Source organism: Panthera onca, chromosome X (assembly GCF_046562875.1).
Source record: "Panthera onca isolate mPanOnc1 chromosome X, mPanOnc1 haplotype 2, whole genome shotgun sequence".
Lineage (NCBI taxonomy): Eukaryota > Metazoa > Chordata > Mammalia > Carnivora > Felidae > Panthera > Panthera onca.
The window spans coordinates 91,289,603-91,301,906 of NC_138357.1; the positions used below are offsets into that span (position 1 = coordinate 91,289,603).

General features: G+C 45.5%; 1 protein-coding gene across 1 annotated transcript in view; it reads left to right on the top strand.

The window, feature by feature from the left end:
• MAOB (monoamine oxidase B) overlaps positions 1-12,304 on the top strand; it is a 114,068-nt gene that overhangs the window by 3,443 nt on the left and 98,321 nt on the right. The gene's annotated exons all lie outside the window — the stretch shown is intronic.

Sequence of the window (12,304 nt, forward strand, 5' to 3'; positions counted from 1 at the left end):
GCAAATTTTCATCACTCCCTTTAGGATAAACACAGATAATGGGAGGGTCAGCCAGTTAATATACAACCTTCTTTTTTGATGTTTGAAAACTTCCAGGGCAGCTGTAGAATAGTTTTTTTAAGAAATGTGTGCGCTATATGAATACATACTTACTGAAATCTCTTCCACTGAAGGAGCAGGTGATCCCTGGAGTTTTGACAGAGTAACAGCATTTCCCACATGGAGCTGGACAGCAGCATTTTGTTTCTGTCCCGAGTCTCGGTTTCAGTGTTTGGGTTGGTGAAACCATGGAAACTATCTTTTGCAAATCTGGATTGGCTCTTGCTGAATCCTCAGGAAAAAGCACCAAAAAAGGGAAATTTGAAGCAGAAAGGACAGTGTTTTTGCCAGGCTTGCGAGAGGAGAGTCAGCTGTCTGGGGTTAGTGGGCACTTAGCCGAGATCCCGCGGAGCTGGGAGCCAGCCTTCCAAGTTGTGACCAACACCTGGCCAGGAGAGCAAGCCCGGTACCGGCTGGTGGGCCCGGTCTGGGCAGGGTGGTGTCACAGATGGCCCAGGAGGGATCATGAGTTGAGTTGGAACACAGTCGGCAGATGTGGCCTGTGTGTTAATGGCAGAGCTTCATCTAGAACCCACCCGAATGTTCTGAAAAATAATAACTGTGTAGAAGTTGCTTGGAAATCTGTCTGTCCCCATCAAAGAGAGGCTATAGAGAGGCAGTATGGCAATGTTAAAATGATCTATATAGTTTGGTATCAAACAGACTCATTCTACACTTATCCTACTGTGTTACCCTGAAAGTTCCATCACCTCCCTGTTCTTCAGCGACTTCATCTTTTTTTTTAACGTTTTTTTATTTATTTTGAGAGAGAGAGAGAGAGGCAGAGACAGAGCATGTGAGCGGGGGAGGAACAGAGAGAGAGAGGGAGAGAGAGAGAATCCCACCCAGGCTCTGCAATGGCAGCACAGAGTCTGACGGGGCTCAAACTCCTGAACCTCGAGATCATGACCTGAGCCGAAACCAAGAGTCGGACGCCAAACCGTCTGAGCCACCCAGGCGCCCCCAGCGACCTCATGTTTTAAATGAGACTCCTAATGCGTTTATTGGCAAGAGGGGGTTGTTGCTAGGATTAGAAAGAATGTACATTGGCAGTCACATGGCTTCAGCTTACACGTTTTGGAAAATATATCCTTGTTTAGACCCTAGGATTTTCCGGTCTGTGGGAGGAGAAGCAGGCATTTCTGCGTAATCACTTCGTCCTCTTCACCCCTTACAAAGGCTACGTATATGTGCAGGCATCCGTCGGGGCCCGTCTGGTTGCAGCCCCATCCTGACCCACCCCATCTCTTTACTCCCTGCACCGAAGGGCCTCAGGAGCTCAGGCTCACCTCGGGTTCAGGAAAAATGTTGGCGGCCCCAGATCTGCATTTCAGCCGCACCCCAGCCCGGCTGTTATTCAGATTCTGACCAGGTCCTCATTCCCAGCTACCTCACTCCCATCTTCGTGATGATAACAAGTGCATTCATAATGAATGCAAATCTTATTTATTTAACAGGATCAGTTGTTTCTTAAGAATAAATAGTAACAAGAGTTAGCATTTCGAGGGCCGTCCACAGGCTGGGCAAGGCGTTGGGAGCTTAACTTTTCACGGCAGCTCTGTGCGGGTTGAAAATGACAAAGCCCTGTACCTTCTGCTTGATTCTAATACTTGGGGTGCGTTTATGGGAGGCGCCTGCTTGGTTGGCCATGTGGGCAGAGCCAGGGGCCACTAGAATGACAATTTCTAAGTCCTTCTGTATCTTCCAGGTTTAAGGCTTGGCTTGGCCATTCTCCATGGCAGCAATTTCCTTGGCTTATGGGTGGATGTTGAGGTCTAGGCTCCGTGTCACACAGGGCACACAGAGCATAGAGCATAGTGTTAAGAGCGTCGCGTCTACCCTGGTTCCACCAACTAGCTGTGCTACCTTAAGCGAAATTGGTGACCCTTTCACGTCTTAGTTTGCTCATCTGGAAGATAAGGATAATAATGGTATCCAGTTCAAAAAGTGGTTGAGAGGATTACAAGAGAAAATGCATGCAAACGGCTTAGCATCTGGCAAGCACTCGGTAGATACTGGTTATTATTCTTCATCAGGCTGACAAAATGGCCACTAACCACAGACGGGTCTGAACAGGCACCTTGCCAGCTGACTCCACTGTCAGAGTTTGGGTTGAGGAAATGGTTAGTGACCGTGCGGGCAGTAACATGCACACACGCGCGCGCACACACACACACACACACACACACACACACACATTCATGGACTATTATCTTATATAGGGATGTTGCTTTGCAGCTCTACTTTCTTGGCTTGTATATGATATGAAAACACAGATGATATAAGAAAGCCAGCAGCGGGGCTCCTGGGGGGCTCAGTCGGTTAAGCGTCTGACTTTGGCTCAAGTCGTGATTTTGAGGTTCGTGAGTTCGAGCCCCGTATCGGGCTCTGTGCGGACAGCTCGGAGCCTGGAACCCGCTTCGGATTCTGTGTCTCCCTCTCTCTCTGTCCCTCCCGTGCTTGCACTCTGTCTCTCTCTCTAAAAAATAAAAAATAAACATGAAAAAAAAAAAGAAAGCCAGCAGCAAAATTCAAAAGGCTTAAACTCTAATGACTTTGAATATGTACGTGAGAGAAATACGTGAGAAATTCTGAACACAGGACACCTTTCTATATGGACGCTTCTAACCCGCTTGGTACCCTGAAGATGTTAATATTAGGCTCACCCCCACTGTTACTCAGTTTCACATTTGTTTCCTTGTTTGATGTCTTCTACTCCCGTGTAAATGTCATCATGGGAAGCAGCTGGTTCCAGTCTGTTAACCTTTCCCCATCATCACATCACTTGTTCACACTCACACAGGTGCAAAGGCACACACATTGAGAGGATTTTACCGATGCGGCTGCTAATGTGTGCCATCAAAATGTGTTTTAAAACACGACAGCTTAGAAAATTCGCTGCTTTAGGGTTTCTTGCATTTTTGATAATAAACACACAGGTGGCCCCTCTGGTCAGATCTATCTTATGAACTTGAAGAGATCATTTAGTTTTATCATTTTATTTTAAGTAGGCTTCGTGCCCAGCCTGGAGCCCAACACGGGGCTTGAACTCACGACCCTGAAATCAAGACCTGAGCTAAGGGACGCCTGGGTGGCTCAGTTGGTTGAGTGTCTGACTCTTGATTTCGGCTCAGGTCATGATCTCACGGTTCATGAGTTCGAGCCCCAAGTTGGGCTCTGTGCTGAGCATGGATCCTGTTTGGGATTCTCTCTCTCTGCCCCTCCCCTGCTCTCTCTATCTCTCAAAATAAATAAATAAACTTTAAAAAATAATATGTAAGTGAGCTCTGTACTGTGTAAGCCAAGGGCTAAGTTAGATAGAAGGAATGAATCATTGAAGACCCAAGGGGTTGGAGAAGGTGCCATTAAGCAAATGGAATGTGAACAGGTGCTGAAGAACAGCAATAAGGTGAATCATAGGGCCATGGGCTCCAGTTAACAGCTAATATTTCTATTTATAGGAAGGTAGAAATCCCAGCAAGGCAAGAGTAATAGGGATGGGGACATGTGGGTAATAAACTTAGTAGAAGGAGGGAATCAAACAGCGAGACATTGAAAAGCCAAGTGACGAACCTGGCTGGTTCAGTCAGTAGAGCATGCAACTCTGGATCTCAGAATTGTGTGTTCAAGCCCCAGGTTGGGTGTAGAGATGACTTAAAAATAAAATCTTAAAGGGGCGCCCGGGTAAATCAGTCAGTTGAACATCCAACTGTTGATTTCCGCTCACGTCATGATCCCAGGGTCGTGGGACCGAGTCCCATGTCAGGCTCCAGGCTGAGGGTGGAGCCGGCTTAAGATTCTCTGCCTCCCTCCCACTGCCCCTCTCCCCAGCTTGCACTCTTGTGGTCTCTCTCTCTCTCTCTCTCTCAAATAAATAAAATCTTAAAAAAAAAAAAAAAGAAAGAAAAGCCAAGTGAATAGATAGGGTTTTCTGTGATTGGAAACAGGGAGCCACTGAAAATTTGTGTATAAAGATAAAGGGGGCAGTTATGTGCCTGACAGGTGGAAGGCAGCAACCCTAGGAGCCAGAGAAGCCAAGAAATGAGTAGCAATTCTGGAACAGGTTGAAAGGTGACCAGCTGCTGAGAATGAATTGGGTTATCCTGACCCCCAAGGCTAGTTGTGAGAGAAAGTGGGGGAGGGGAGGCAAGAAGGGAAGAGGTCTTCGAGGGCACTTGGCTTTCTTCTGTTTTGCCGAGAGCTGACCCAGAGGAAGTATCACAAAATAAGTAATTCATGTTTTCTCTCTGAAGTTTTATAACTAGAATCAAAGGACATGACTGTATTTACATTTTTTTTTTTTTTTTTTTAATCAAAGAGATTTTCTACCCAGGGCTTTGACCCAGCTTACTAAGTGACAAACACACATCTTGGGCAATCAGAAACATGAAGTGAAGAGTTCATCCTATTTGTTACGTCAAAGTTGTCCTTGAAACCTACGGTTTCGTAAAAAGAAAAAAAAATTAACAAAAAAGGGGGGAGGTGCCTGGGTGGCTCAGTCAGTTAAGTGTCCAACTTCGGCTCAGGTCATGACCTCAAAGTCCGTGAGTTCGAGCCCCATGTCAGGCTCTGTGCTGACAGCTGGGAGCCTGGAGCCTGGAGCCTGCTTCAGATTCTGTGTCTTCCTCTCTCTCTCTGCCCCTCCCCCGATCGAGCTCTCTCTCTCTCTCTCTCTTTCTCTCTCTCTCTCTCTCTCTCAAAAATAAATAAATGTTAAAAAGAAAATTGAAACATACTGTTTTATGAGAGAGAGGGCACAGTCAGAAAGTACCTTCGGGTAGGAATGACCTTTCAAATGTTAGTAATGTCACCATAACCTCTGTTTAATGGTATCTTAAATGGCATGTTCCAGTTAACTTCCACTTTATGTCAGAAGGGTAAGCTCTTGATCCGATGTTAATCATCTCTTCCATAGGCCATTTTTTAACCCTGGCCACATCCTCCCTCTCAACATTTATCAGAATTGGACAACAGGGAGGTTCGCTCTCCTTCCAGCCCGAATAACCACTCCCTTTGGGTGTATTTCTCAAATATCTCCAATGATCCTTTTATGTTGATTTCCGACTCCTACTTCATGCTTTGTAGTTAGAGCTACTTTCTTTCTTTCTTTCTTTTATATTTTTTAATTTATTTTTGAGACAGAGAGAGACAGAGCCTGAGTAGGGGAGGGGCAGAGAAAGAGAGGGAGACACAGAATCTGAAGCAGGCTCCAGGCTCTGAGCTGTCAGCACAGAGCCCGATGCGGGGCTCGAACTCATGAACTGTGAGATCATGACCTGAGCCGAAGTGGGATGCCCAACCGACTGAGCCACCCAGGTGCCCCGAGCTACTTTCTATTCTTGTGATCCCAGTTGTGTTTCTGTCTTAAATTGTGTCTTTATAATTATGTCTTTAATTCCATCTCACTTGTATGGATTATTTCCCGGTTTTCTACATTAAAACAAGTTCTTTGGGAAAGCTTTTGTTATCCAACAGAGCCCCTTTTTCAGATAATTTAAGATAAAGTAAATAATTAAGAGGCAAATTAATTACTAACCAAAATTCCCACCAAAAGTTTTAAGGAGAGGGGTGCCTGGGTGGCTCAGTGGGTTAAGCATCTGACTTTGGCTCAGGTCATGATCTCTCACAGTTTGTGAGTTTGAGCACCGTGTTAGGCTCAGGGCTGACAGCTCAGAGCCTGGAGCTCTCTCTCTCTCTCTCTCTCTCTCTCTGCCCCTCTCCTGGTCGTGCTCTGTCTCTCTCTCTCTGTCTCTCTCTCTCAAAAGTAAATAAATATCTAAAAAAATTTTTTTTTAAGTTTTAAGAAGATAAGCCACTGATACAAAGGAAAGATGAAATCACATTTTTTTCTTGGTGATTTATAGTTTAAGGACTTTTTTGGAGACATGGAACATTTTTTAATAACCTGAATTGTAGAAATAATACCTGTTTATTATGAAAATCTGTAAATTGCAGAAAAGGACAAAAAGAAAATGAAAATCATCCATAATTGTTTTCTACAAAAAAAACTAACCACTGTTATTAATGCCACCTGTATTTTCTTTTTGTAAACCACCTGTTGGATCTATTTGTCTGTTTTTATTTTTTTAATGTTTATTTTGAGAGACACAGAGAGAGTGAGAGAGCATGTGCAAGCAAGGGAGGAACAGAGAGAGAATCCCAAGCAGGCTCCAAGCTGTGATCTCACAAACCCTGCGATCATGACCTGAGATGAAATCAAGAGTTGGACAGTTGGGGCCCCTGGGTGGCTTAGTCGGTTAAGCGTTGGAGTCTTAGTTTGGCTCAGGCCGTGATCTCACAGTTTCATGAGTTTGAGCTGGCAAGGTGGAGCCTACTTGGGATTCTTTCTCTCCCTCTTTCTCTGCCCCTCCCCCACTTGCGCTGTCTCTCTCTAAATATAAATAAATAAACTTCAAAAACAAAAAAGAGTTGGACATTTAACCGACTGAGCCACCCAGGTGCCTTTATTTGTTTATTTTTAAATAAATAATAACATGACCATTTAATCATGTCTTAAGTGCTCTTTTCCCATAAGATCTTGAGAACTTTATATTTCTCCATATGATTGTATTTATTTACCCAGTCTCCTATTACTGGAGATTTGCATTTCCAAACTTCTGCTATTTGAAAGAAAGCTGTTATAAATATCATTACACCTAAACCAAATTGTGCATGATTCTGATGATTTCTTTTGGAACCTTCTAGAAATAAATGTTGGGAATCCTTTGAAGGCATTTAATAATTATTGCAAAACCGTCATTCCCAAGAGAATTTCACACTTACTTTAGAGTGGAATTGTAATAATGGGCTTCTTGGTTACCTCAACAGGCAACTGACATCCGCCCCCCCCCCCCAACTCTGGCACAATACCGAGAAAGCCATGGTTCTTCACGAGCTCATAGCTGTAATTTAATGAAGTTGTAAAATCACAACCCTCTTCTGTTTTGTAAAATTTGTAAATTTCAGTGGTGGCAAGTAAATTTTGCTCTCTGCAACTGATTTCTGCAATTACGGCTTTATGCCCGCCATTATTTACTAGGAACATACCTTTTTTAGAGTACCTCTAAATTCTTTGGGTGCCATTTATCCGCTGCGTCTAGAAGTTTGCCATCCTCAGTTAGATCATTCTGGTGTGTTTCAGTGCCGCAAAGCAAACAGCCCGGTGACAAATCACTTTCTATGATTAATTATTTTTACCCCTCTAGATAAGACATGAATATAGCCTTTGTCCGCAGTCTGTTTTAACGGCTGATCAAACAGCTGTTTCATGTTTTACATTTTAATTTCCTCTCTAGTTTGCCTTCACATCTGCCATGGATTTTAGTTTATTTAGGAGTCCTGTCCGATGCAGTTGACGGTCTCAGAATAGCCCTTTTGTGCTATGCCAGTTAGTCAAAATCAAACAGCCCTTGTTAAATACTGAAGATAAGCACGCACAAAGGCGTACACGCAAATGAGTCCCTCATTTCATCGAACGTGGTGCCCTATCTTGTTGTTTCTGCAGGGGAGAAAAAGAAGGCACGTTTGCTCATTTCCTCGATGCGCTCACTCGTTCAATAAACGCTTATCGAATGCCCCATTTGCCAAGCATTGGGGTGGCGGGGGGGCGAACACATGGGTTATGCGTGTTTCCGTCCCGTACAGCTACACACAGGTGAATGCTCTGAGGGGGCATGGGTGCTGAGAAAGAGAAGTGCATCTGGTTCAGATGCCACAGAGGAGAGAAGGATGACGGCGTCACCTCGGGGCCTCAAAGAACCCGCTGGAACATTCAGTGACAGGATTTGCCGGAGAGTTGATGGGCCAATTCAGATATTGTTCCGTAAACTGTAGCTTTAAGTGGTTGAGATTTCAATCTACATTCTAATATACACAGGCCATTGAAATGGCAGTTTCGCCCTTACTACTGTAGGGCCTAAAATGGCAGCACAGGGGATGCTGTGGTTGGCTGTTCGAGCCCCCTTCGGGGCAGTGATTCCCTCACCTGCTCAGAGGGTTGGCCGCCCGCTGGTGCACTGCTGAGTCCATCTCTGGAGATTACCCTTGACTGAGGGGAGCCGACTCACCCAAGAGCTTGCCCCTTCCTTTGGGGACACCCTCACATCAGGACGACTCGGACAGGCCCTCTCAGCTTCTGTTGTTCAACTCCTCCCTGTGACCACTCCTGCCTCTCTTACTCCCTGACACGTGTTGAACCCCGATGAAGCTCCTACGTACAAATCTGTCTCAGAGGCTGCCGGCCATGAACCTTAATCTAAACAGACAGTAGTTGAACAGTATTTTTGTTCTGTACATCACAAGATGTTCTAACCATGAAGCGTTAGTCACTTGGAGGTGGACGCCTGGAGAGAGGGCTGAGCCTCCAGAACAGGGTGGAGGGTGGAGGCCGACCTCTACCTCAGCTCAAACAAGCTCCAGGGAATCTAATTCTCTTACCACTCTGTGGGCTGATTTAGAGCTGAGATGCATAGCCTCTTATCTGGAATTTGCTATAAACAATTAGAAACACTTGTGGCAGTGGAACCAAGGGGTGAATTATGAAACAAACAGCCCTAATCAGTGAAGAATGGACACAGAAGGTCATGGACTGTCCATCTATCCTAAGCTACCATTTTGGATCCAGCTCAGATTCTGGGTTCTTGGCAAAATAGTTCTGTTGGTGTGCGCCTCTAGTCTTCCCATAATCCTACTACTATTTCATTCAGCCTCCTATGGCCTTTCTCACAAGGAATTGTAGCGATTGTAGAAATTGGACGACACAACCCAAGATGGGCAAGGCAAAAAGGGAGCTGGTTGGTGGTGTTTGAGTGGAGAGGTTAGAGGTTGGGGGTCTTTGGTCCAAGGACATTCATATTAGAGGGAATTGACAAAGGAACTAGAAAAGCTAGATCGTGATCGTGAAGGAGTGCATTGTGGAGTTTTCACAGGTAACCTTTAGAATGTCCTCTTGGAAATGACCACTGATAGCATTTACACGAGTTGCAGCCTTCTGAATCGGCATGCCCAGAGATACGATCCTCTGTGCGATTCAACAATTGATTTGGGGGGGGTGGGGAGAGAAAGAGAGAGATCCTGTTCTTTCCATGCCCCACCAAGCCAAACCTTACAGAGCTAGACTATTAGTATTACAAGGACATTAACACTTTGAGGGGTGTGTTCTCTGATTGGAAAAAGACCTAGCACATTACTTACAGAAATATCTGTAAAAGGAAATTGTGAGCTAGATGGCTGCCCATCTCTTTCCATCTGCCTGCGGTTAGTTTTTTACTTAGAAAACAAGAAGTGAGTGCCTTCTACGTGCTAGGTGCCAGGAATGAACAATCCAGAAACAATTCCAGCTTGACACATGCACACACACAAGAAATGATGTGAAATTACATTTCCCGTGCCTATTAACTGTTGGCTCATGCACACACAGCAATGTACTTTTTTAAGTAAAAGACGCCTCTGTATACCTTTACAGGGCTCCCATCTGAACCGAGTCAGAACAGATGCTGAGACAACTCGGGTTTGGGCTTCTAGGTGTTGTGTCATCCGCTAACTTTGCAGGCTTTACTCATAGGTGGTGTGATATTCCTGGCCTTCTGAGGGGTAAGTCAAATATCATACATGCCTTTTATGCCGTCGGAAATCGGCTGCATGCCGGAGTGGTCAGAGGCTGAAAGGAAATCACATGGTCCCAGCTGATAAAAGCCAGCACATCCAAAATACACTGCCTGTGATCCGTTTTTCTCTCCCTTGTTCCTTTCTCTCTGATATCATGGAGAGTGCGTCCAAGGGGAAAATGAGTTTTCTGTAGATAAATCAGTCTGCCGGTCCACAATATCGAGCTTCCAGCAGACAGGTCTGAGAAATGGAATAAAAGTACAAAGAGGTTAAGATGACTGTGAGGTAGGAAGGGAAGCAAAACCGTTTTGTGTGCAGAAGAAAAACCATTTGGGACTTAGGCATGCTTTCATTTCTGGGTTTTAGTTTGTGAACAAAAACCCGTGAAAAGCTGATGAAAATGACAAAACAGTTCTTTCCTCCTCCTGTGTTGTCTTCAAGGTATGTTTCAGGAAGCCCTTCTTCTAAATCTGGCTCCCTTCCCTATGGATGAATTCCTTTGAAAGGAATTTGCAGGTTTAAAGATGGCTTGAGAGTAAGTTTAAAAACCAACCTTTAAAATGAAAAGCATTCGCGAATGTTACGTTTCCAGTGAAGGTACATGTGCGCGCTGAGGAGTTGGAATACGTTTTCTTTGACAATAGAGATTTAGAGAAAAAAAAATGGGGGCACTTGGAACTTAAACCCGTGTTCAAACCCACGCTTTCTCTATATAAATTCTTGGCATCATTTTGCAGTATTTTTCAAATACAACGGATGAAGGCTTCAGTGCCAGTGAACAGTGACGTTTGCAAGTCATTTGCAAAGTGCGAGCTTACTCAGTCTTGCTGTTAAAATAATTGCGGTGTCCGTGCAGAGCCCAACTCGGAGCCCGAACTCACGGACCACGAGACCATGACCTGAGACCAGGAGTCAGACGCTTAACCGACGGAGCCATCCAGGCGCCCCTGGTTGAATACTGTTTGCTGCATGTTTGGCATTTTAGCTGTGTGGTGCAGAGCGGTATAGGGTTTTCGGTCCCTGTAAACCGCTGTTGAATGAGTAGTGTTTTCTGAAGAAGTTCCCACGATCCAAGAAAAGATTTTCCAGCTTCTCGTGCTGTATATTAGCCGGGCGTTTGAAAGCATCACTTCTTTCCACCTCCCTTCCAGTTTCCCGCTGCCCTCCCACCTTTCGAGCTGCTCCTTCAGACTCCTTCACCCGCTCCCACCTGCTTCTCCTTCGGTATTCGCTGTTCCGGGAAACAGAACCGCCTTCAGATCAGTTTTTAAGCCAAGACCCCTGACATTTGGAGCAGACACTGTAAGGGTCCTACCATTGCCCCTCAGCACCCGTTCCCGTACACGGGGACCTGTGGCTTCTGGCAGCTCCAAGTCTTTGCCCGAGGCCTTTCTCCGGCCACTGAGGCCCCCCACCCCACCCCACCCCACCTTGGCTCCCACCCCGGCCGCCATCTGCTCCTAGGACTGGCCTGCTCAATAGCCTGGATTCCTCACCTGTCAGTTGGAACCACTGAGGCATGTTCTTTACGGTCTCCCAGAGGCCCCCAAGTGGGATGGAGCCCTAGTTGGCCACCGTGGCGTCCTGCTCAACTCTGCAGCCCTTATTGCCTACCCTCTCTTCCTTGTCTCACCTCCCCAGAGCCTACGAGGCTTCTTGAGGTCACTTCCCAAACCAGCTGTTGGCAACCAACTGCCTTGTTTCAAGGACTGCCTTTGGATACTAGATACTAGAGGTTTTCTTCTCTACTCCCCGTTATTAACCGCTAAAGCCCTGTTAGTTCCGGTTTCAAAATATGGCTCAGACAAGTCCACCTCACTGTCTCCGTGCCCTCCCCTGACCCGGGCTTCCTCACGTGGACCAATGTAGTTCCCAGAGTCTGCTCATTTGTATCCCGCCGTAGGGTCCAGCCCTCTCTATTCCTTTTTTTTTCTTTTTTTTTTTTTTATGATAAAATATACAGAACATAAAATGCACCATTTGGACTATTTTAAAAAATAAAATTTAATGTTTACTTATTTATTTATTTTGAGAGAGAGAGAGAATGCACGCAGGAGAGGGTCAGAGTTAGAGGGTGATAGAGAATCCCAAGCAGGCTCCGTCCTCTGAGCGCAGAGCCCGATGAGGGGCGCGAACTCACGAACCATGAGGTCATGACCTGAGCTGAAATCAAAAGCCGGACACGTAACCGACTGAGCCACCCAGGTGCCCCTGGACCATTTTTAAGTGTACAGTTCAGCCACATTAAGTACATCCACGCTGTTGTGCAACCCAGAATTTTGCCATCGTCCTAAACTGACACTCTGTCCCCATTTAACAGTCACTCCCATTCCTTGCTCTCCTCGGCCCCTGGCAACCCCCATTCTGCTTTCGGCCTCCATGAATTTGACTATTTGTCCTTTCATGTCCGGCTAATTTCACTCACCATAACGTCTTCAGGGTTTTATCTACCTGAAGTAGTGTCGATTCTTACACGAAAGGAAGAATAATTTGGCTTTAATGAGAACAAAATTCAACCTTTGATGTTTTTGATGTTTTCAAGCCACGGAAAGATGTTTACTGTCAGAAGTGAAGCAAATGAAGTTGTTCAGAGACAAAG